The following is a 9,476-nucleotide window of genomic DNA, read 5'->3' as shown; positions in this document are numbered from 1 at the left end:
AAAACTAAACAAGTTTTATCAATTCTAAACATGATACTTTTTAACCTTTTAAAAATATTATTAAAGAAATGCAATAAAGATATAGAGTACAAAATAATGAATCACTGCAAAAATTAAAAAGAGTTGAAGTGTTTTATAATTTTCTATCTGGAGACCACCTACATAATTCATTCCCCTTATATTTTAACTAATTTGAAGAAAAAAACAACATGGTTACAACTGACAACATTTAAAAATACATTCTTTTAAATAATAATTACATTTATGAGACACATACGATGCATGACAATTAAGTTTGCAAACTTGTTGCAATGATGTTGCTAACCTTTTTTTGATATCAGAGGGATTATTCATTATGAATTTGCACCAACTGGACAGTTAACCAAGTTCACTCTTTGGAAGTGCTGAAAAGGCTGCGTGAAAAAGTTAGACAACCTGAATTTTTCACCAACAGTTCATAGCTTTTGCATCACGACAATGCACCATCTCACAGAGCACTGTCTGTGAGGGAGTTTTTAGCCAGTAAACAAATCACTGTATTGGAACACCCTCCCTACTCACCTGATCTGGCCCCCAATGACTTCTTTCTTTACCTGAAGATAAAGGAAATATTGAAAGGAAGACATTTTGGTGACATTCAGGATATCAAGGGTAATACGACAACAGCCCCGATGCCCATTCCAGAAAAAGAGTTCCAAAATTGCTTTAAAGGGTGGACTAGGCACTGGCATCAGTGCACAGCTTCCTAAGGGGAGAACTTCGAAGGTGACCATAGTGATATTCAGCAATGAGGTATGTAGCACTTTTTCTAGGATGAGCTCACAAACTTAATTGTCAAACCTCATACATTAGTTTGAGTGATATGAAATTGCCATTATTGTAGGCACAATGTCACCAAATATTAGACACTTCATAAAAACATTTCATATAAAAGTTTATCATTACCATTATTTACTATAGTGATAGGAGACAGAGGATAATTCTACATTAAATTTGCTATTCAACAACACTTTGCTGCAGCCTAAAACTCACTGAAGAAAAGTGCATTTTCTGCTACATCTTCTCTGGAGGTTCTTATTGTCCATTATTGATACTCATAGAAAACATAGTAATTTGGTTTTTCTTAGAGTGCAGGTGTCCCTGCCTTTCCAAAAATCCGCTTTACGCCACGTCACTTTACGAAAGACCTACATTCATTAAAACCTGTTTTCACTAACCCAAGGAAATCCAAAGAGGTTTTCACTTTTACCAAAAAGGTGCCAAGTGAATACAGCCTTCAGAGCACCTGCAGCGGCTGCTGTGGAGACAGTGGCAGTCCCCGAGCCCCGGCCCCTTCCCAGAACCACACTCAGCATCTCAGCAGCAGGCCGAGGCCTGACTCTGTCTGAGCCCCTGGGCGGCCCCTCCAGCTCCAGCGCCACTGCGTCCTGAGTGGGGTGTGTGCCCAGGGAACTGCTTCTTCACCTGACTCTGTTCCGGATTACGAAAGGTGTCACGGGGACACCTGGACTCAAGCAGGGGCAGGCTGAGGAGCTGGCCTCACGCACACATGCCCTTTTACTGCATCTCTCACTCCTCAGTTGCTCTTCTCTTGGTGGGAAACTGAGACAAGCCCCATTAATAACCACAAGCACTCGTTCATGACTCGGTAGAGACGTCCTTCTTCCGCCGCCTTCTCTGATCCTTCTGCACCAATAGCCAGACGTCTGAGACCACAGCATTCTGAATACGGCCAAGTGTGTGACTGTCAGTGTCGACATCACAGCACAAAGCCTGTGCATCGCGGAGGGCAGGGACAGCTTCTTTCCATCTCTGCTCAGTCCCTGAAACGTGCATGTTACACTGAGTGACACACCTTGAAGCAAATCCTACTCAACGGCACCATAAAATATCAGGAAGTGTTTTAAAACATAGTAAATTCAGTCACAAATGGAAATTTTTAGATGCCTGTGTTTCTTCTAGCAGAAACATTTTATAGGAATATGAATATATTTACCTACAAATAAAGGACAATTTCATAAAGCATCACTAAAATTAGTTTGTAGTAAATCACCTTTCACATATATTTGGTAAGAATTTAAATTTCTTTGGAAACACATGACAAAAGAGATTACCTTTGCTTTGGAGCTGCTGGTGTTACTTGTTATTTCTCACAAAGCTAGGAATGCATATGGCTAATAGTTTCCAACCCTGCACACGGATTATAAACGAAAACAGTCATTTGCCACAGTTCTCTCCCTCCAAACTTCTCCACTAGGATCAAATGCATAGAATCAAACACTCTTTCTGGTTTCAGATTCTTCCTATCGTTGTCCACAAGTTGTCCACAGCTACACGAGACACAGAGGTCTCATTTATCGCCCTTCTGCTGTGACAATGGAAAGTACAGCTTAACTCCTGCAACGTGATCTCCACCTTCCCTCCCAACATATGACACGTCATGTTTTCACTCCTGCCTGGAACTGTAAACATAGGAAAACTCCATTTTTCATCTCATTAATTTAGACCGAGTCCTTTGGCTGCACTACTGTGTGACGTGAGGACACACACTCTAACCCAAGGCCCACCATCCCCGCCCACCTTGCTCACTATCTGCTGTCTTGTAGCTTTCATCTGTATCTTTCCTTTTGTATTTCATGTTCTTGTCTGTAACTGTAGTCACATGTTCTGTTTTTAGCCATCACCAGTGACTCTAGAAAACTGCTCATGTCACTGTGATTAGGACAATACTGCACACAGAGGGTCAGCTGGGAGGCTTGCAGCACATATCATTCCGTCTTCTCATAATGTCCCAACTGTTACGTCACGCAACAGAATGAAGTTCAAATGAATTCAATGTGTTTATACTCCACCAATCACTGCCGAGCTCCTCAGGTTGCCCAGGTTCGCTCTCCCACTGTGACCACTGCCTCTGATTCTCAGGGGGCTGAGTCCTGCACACCTCTGTGCTCCGCTCAATTCCTGACTGTTTCTACACAGAGACATAGCTTCCTTTGTAAAAACTCCCCTTGCTGCTTCTCTGTGCACACGGCATTCCCAAGTTTCCTACTTTTTATTTATTTTGCTGAAGCACATCTACAAAAACCTCCCCAGTATTTGTGAGTAATGTGCTTTCTGAATCTTCACATACCTGACCTGTCTGCGTGTCCTTACATTTCAGTGCTAGTTTGTCTAGGTATAGAATTCAAGTTTGGAAATATTCACTCAGTGTTTTAAAGGAGTGGGTCTGTTGATTCGAGCATACAGTGCCGTTGGTAGGAATCTCGTGCTATTTATTTCCCATCATTTTGAAAGTGGTTTCTTTTTTTTTCTCTGGAAGCTTTTAATCTCTCTCTCTCTCTCTCTCTCTCTCTCTCTCTCTCTCTCTCTCTCTCTCTCTCTCTTTCCCTTGCCACCTCCCTCCATCCCTTCTCCCTTTTTCCTTCTGTTTTGGTTTCTGAAAGTTCCCAATGACTTGTCAAATAAAGGCCTTTATTCAATGTGACTAGGCATGTGGTGGGTTATTTTGATTTAAATTTTGTTCGATGTTTCTATAATTCTGTCTTATTTCATCAGCCCCCACGCATTCAGTTCCCCTTTTTGGAATCCAATTAATCAGATTTTACTTTCTGGTTCCATCCTCTTTTTTTGTGTTTTCATTTTTATTTATCCTTTTGTCTTAATTTTAGGTGATTTCTTCAATTTTATGCTACAACACATAATAATATATATTTTTTGAATCATGTTTTAGATTCCAAGAGCTGTTTGTTTTACTTGCTAATTATTTCTATTTTTTTAATGAAATATATCTCTTATTGGGTAATAACAAAAAGGAGTGATTTTGTCTGTTTGTTCATTTTATACTTATTATGTGCCTTTAATTATCTCTGTTCAATCCTTGGTTAGGTTTTGTTTGATTTCTTGGATTTGTTTTTGTTATTGTATTTATTGCTGTTTGTTTTTGTTTGACCATATATAAGAATGAAGCAAAAAACAAACAAAAACAAAAACAAAAAAACAAACAAACGAAAAACAAACAAACAAAAAAAACGACAAACTGGAAAGAATGAGCATTTAGTTACTTAAAGACCCTGGAGGCAACAGAACAACCACAGTGGGAAGCTGTGGTTCTGAGAAACTGAGGCTGTGGCTCCAGAGTCAGCATACAGCTCTCACATAGGAGCCCCTGCACCTACAGTCGTGTGGTTTGGACGACCTGACTTCCCTCCCCGAGTCTCCATTTCCTGATCTCTAAGATACAGTAGTGATGATAATGCCTCCTTATAGGGGTGCTGTGAATCATCGACCTATATAATATGTGTAAGGGACACCATAAGATATGTAACTGCTATGAACGGCTATGTAACGGTGTCTGGCACTGTGAGAAAATACTCTGAATAAAATACAAAGCTGCCCACAGTCTCCCACAAAACTAAAACAACTAATTAATCCCACAAAATTGATTTTTCTAAGGCAACATTTTTCCAATCAACTACCCAGATATAAAGTATTAAATAGGAAGAAATAAATGTTAGGGATCTAAGTTACTAAAATTACGCTACTGGTTTCTTTTCAAGTAGACCTTAACGTTATATCTTTTTAATTATATGCAGAAACTCCATTTCACTTCGTTAATTTCTTTTGGTATGAATGTTTAGTTATATTTTCAAAATACTCAGAGACATTATGCTTTCCAAAAATGTGTTGGAAATAAATCAGCATAGAGAGTACTCAGGGAAGGCACACAGGGAAGAAATAAGCACATAAGACCCTGGGAGGGTACGGGAGGTGGGGAGAGTGGCCCGAGCGCCTGCTCAGGGACCCGGACCCATGTCCTCTCCCACTCTTGTCCCTAGAACCTAAGTCACACTCACAACCTGCCCTTGGCATCCTCATTTACAAATGATGTGCTATTGCCCCAACAACTTGAAGATTCTAGAATAATTTATCCACAAATTAAAAGCTCCCTTTCGTAACATCTTAAACTATGCAAATGGGAAATCTATTTCGGTATCTTAAAAACCTCATCCGGTGACTGTGAGTGAGATTTCTTAATATAACTTCATACACATAAAGCCTGTGAAGTGCTTCCTTCTTCATCAAGTGCTCCGTGGACGATGAACTTCTGACACCAACCTCAGGAAGGGGCGATGAATGCCTGACAAGCACCTCTAGGAAAGGTTGTGAACTTGCTCCTGAGCTTTCCCATTAGGCTGAGAAATGGTTTTATCAGTCACACAGCCCTGTGGTAGGCGTTAGAGCACCCTTTTACCATCTTCATAGAAGACGTGCCTTCCAGAGAGTTCCGCCCAGTTCAGCTTCACTTGCGTTACACCTGCTGTGAGGCCCTTCAGCTACGGTGGCACTGAAGCTAATCAGGAATAACTGCAAAGCTGCGCTTGCTGCAGTCTCAGCCCCGTCGAATACGTGAGCATGTAAAGCTTAAGGAGACTGACAACAGTGAGCTACGCTAATCAGAGAAGGCGTTTTAGGTGTCAGACACCTCAGAGCCCTGTGGACGTTTACACGAGGACAGTGCATTTCTGTCTGACACGACGCTGTGGGAAAGCCACCAACAGGCCAGGTTATTAACCATCAAGTGGTCAGTGAAAAGTCTGGAGTTCAGTCAGGACCAGTCAGCTCCACGGGTTGGAGCTGTTTCCTGCCACAGGATGCTGGCTTCGTGACTCCTGCTTCCAGAAGCTTCCGGTTCTGGCTCTATTGTTGGCACCTTCCTTCCTATCTCAGCTTCACTGTCACTCTCTCAAGTAGCTTTCCTTGACCACGTCAGCATTTCCCATCACACTGCCCTTTCGTTTCCTCCCAAACGTCATAAGAATCAATGGTCATGGTCTTGATTTCTTGGCATCTTACGTGTCCCCTTCCCACATTGGAGTGCACGATCCATGACGTGGGGACTTTATTTTATGTGTGTCACTGTCCAGCTCAGCCCATTACTGCACACAATGCCTGGGCACGTTATTTTTTTTCTTCTTGCTTTTCCTTTTATTAGCATTTATTCAATGCTGAATTTATTCCTGGGCCGTAAGCTTTTGTTTCCTCAGTTCCTTCTGGGCTATCTTTTTCTCTGCAGCCTCCCCTTCGGGTTTAGGCACAACTTGCTCTTTCTCAGTGAGGACCATCTCAGTGTGGCAGGGGGAGCTCGTGGGTGGGTTAATCCACCTGTGAGCTCGGTAAGTTCTGCTCTGCATCTCGGGAGTTTTGTTCACCTGGCTGTGCTCAGTGACCAGAGTGGCTACATCTAACCCTTACACTCAGCATCACTCTCTGCATTTTTAAGCACATGCAGTAAAAATTCTGCTCTTTTTGGGCCTCCAACCTGTGTCCAGCCCCACTGTGTGGCCTGGGCACACTTCCCAACTCCACCATTGTGACAACGGAATGGCACATGTTGCTTCTGTAATATGATATCCTTCAGATACCTGGTGGCTTTTCAGAGATGCATCCTCTTGATGGCCTGGGCAGTTTCACAAATGTTCTTAACGTGAACACGAAGATTTGAACCTCTTGATTTGGATGATTTTGTGGGTTTTTCTGGGTCAAATGAATAGCGAACCATTTTCATCTGATATAACTTCTGTTGTAAAAGAGATCTGACTAGTTGAGGGAACGTTATCTCTGAATCTCAGTAGCTTAACACATAGAAGTTTGTTTCATGTGCATGTAAAGTCCATAATGGGTCCCTTGATGGGTGGACGACAGCGTTTTAGGGTTTCAGGGGCCATCCTGTAACTGCCATCTTTAAAACTTGGCATCCAAGGTCATCTCTGGAAGAGGCCAGAGCAAGAAGAATGTCACAGACAGGCACACAGCACTGCCAGAACCTTCCACTGGCCAGCATTCGGTCACACAGCTGCCTGGAATCCAGCAGGGCCGGGTAATAGCCCGGGTCGAAGAGGAAATGGACCTGGACCGCAGGCATTAAATAAATACACACCCTTCATTGTTTTTGAAAACTTTTGGCTTTACTTACACGTCTAACACAGTGACTAGAATACAGTCGGCCTGTAATCAATATTTATTATCTAAATTACATTGAGATAGATACATTAGGTTTACATGTTAACCATGTCTTATAAACTCAGAATCGTATGCGGAATCTACAATGTTTGCTTGTTTGTTTGTTTGTTTGTTTGTCTTATAGCATCAACTACAAAGGCAATACATTTTTTAGATTAAGGAAAATGAAAGCTTTGATCAGCCTCTCTGGTATTAATAACCCACAACCCCACCTGTGGTTTAAGCCCCTGGAGTGTGATTTGGTTACAAATATTTGCCAAATTTGGGATCTTGCCTAAGTGCCCTGCCTTCCCACGCCTGCTTCAGTCTGTGATTTGGCAATTCCACAAGGCTATTAGTAATCACATCTGACCCAATATTGATCAGGCAAAGGCCTCGGTCTCTAAACTCTTGTCACCCATGAGTTTTCACGGCCCCACGGTGCTGATGTAGAAGCCTGGTGTCACAGAGTCAAGTGAACAACTGAAAAAAACAAACGAGTGCAGACCTCGGTGTCACAGAGTTAGCGCTTACCTGCTAGCGGTGCGACAGTGAGCGTTACATACCCCAAGTTTGTTTTCTCACCTGTGCAGTGGTGATCACACAGCCTGCTCCAATCAGCCAGGCTGTGTGAAAACACCGGAGAAATACATAGGAATTATTGTCCTGAGCCAGCTATTATTATTCTTGGTGTACTTGTCAATACTTCACCTTTTTTCCAATTATCAACACCTTCTCAATAAGGTTTGTAGGGAAGAGCTTTAATTGGCTAAATCTCTTTGTTCATATACAATGCAGATGAAGAGCTCAGCTTTTCTGGGTTCCAAAAACAGATCTTTCATTGCACTTACATGCATAACAACCTCGAAATCTCACTGGGGAACTTAAACATTTTTAAGGATGAAGATGTGGAAAAAAAGGAGAACAAGGAATATTATAGAATCATGAGTATAAGGGTCTTATGTTAAGAGTTTCAAAAGGCAACCAGAGATTAGAATCAAATTAAAATCAATATTAATTTAATTCATTCTGAAGTCAAAGTGACTTTTGTGTTTATCGACATGTTTGTAACAAGAGAGAAACCTGGGAATTTCTACAGCAGACAGATTTTGAGGTCAGAGCACCCTGAGTTTGAATCCTTGCTCTGCCACTTGTTAGCTACAAATAGGCACCGAGTCTGTCAGGACTGCAGGACTCCAGCTTTCTCATCTACCAAAACTAATTAACAAGCCTCACCACATACAGCGCACCCGCTAGGAAAGATGACAGATCGCAGAAAAACAACACAACATACGGCATCAGTCTCTCTTCACCAGCGCTGACCACTTCTCAGTCTCATTGTTTCCTCTCGTTATTTTTTAGCCGCTCTAGTCAGTCTGGACTTCCCGTGACCAGGGCTGACTTAGAAGAATTTAGCGCCTGAATTTAACATTATCGGGACTCTGCCGTCTTTACTCTCTGGATAATCACTGCTATTGAATGTCTGATCTCACCACGTAGACTGCTGCTGAGAACATGACTTCCACACTCCATCCCCCTAAACTCACGGTCAGAACCCCTTCTTACCCCAACTTAAACGCGGTGCTGTTGTTGGCTCAGTTTTATGGAAACATCTGGATTTCTCATCAACGCTTTTTCTCCAAACCCAAACTCTCCTGGTCTAATTTCGCAGCACTTCTTCCAGACGGTGGGAGTGGAACAGACACACATCCTCAGGTCTCTCAACCCCTCCGAGGTCTGTCTCTCGCTCCCTTTTTGTTGAGTGTGTGGTGCAACACATGTGTTTGATGTTGATATTCCTATATATGTATTTTTGTGTGTCTGTTAGTGGGTATATATTTGCTTACTGTGTTTCCCCGAAAATAAGACCTAGCCAGACAATCAACTCTAATGCGTCTTTTGGAGCAAACATTAATGTATGTACCATAATATTATTATAGTAAAATAAGACCGGGTCTTTAATATAACATAACATAACATAATATAATACCAGGTTTTATTTAATTTTTGCTCCAAAAGATGCATTAGAGCTGATTGTCCAGCTAGGTATTATTTTTGGGGAAAACACGGTATTTGAATAAATATTTTGTATCTATTAAGCGCACTCCATATTTTTCCTTATCACATAAATCCCAATACCTAAACATTCACAAGCAAGCATGATCATGCTGGATTGAATATTTTAACATGCCTTTCTTTATTTGGAATTGGTGTAACCGAGTTAGGAATTCAATAGGTCATTTACATATTTTTAAAGCTCATTAATCCAGGCCAGAAAAGAGGCTATTTGTTTTTCTAACTTGTGAAATAAAGCATGAATACAAGATCCAAACGTATTTTTTAAAATGAAAGGGATCATGATACCCTTTGTGGTTTTTCAAATACAATAATCGTTCATTCTTTATGTATAAATGTGTTACACACAGTTTCAAAAATAAAAGGAGCTTTTCTAATGGCAATCCCACTATTTCTAAAGC

The sequence above is a fragment of the Rhinolophus sinicus genome, linkage group LG10 (genome assembly GCF_036562045.2).
Source record: "Rhinolophus sinicus isolate RSC01 linkage group LG10, ASM3656204v1, whole genome shotgun sequence".
NCBI lineage: Eukaryota > Metazoa > Chordata > Mammalia > Chiroptera > Rhinolophidae > Rhinolophus > Rhinolophus sinicus.
The sequence above is the reverse complement of the archived record's forward strand: the minus strand, read 5'-3'. Positions refer to the sequence as shown.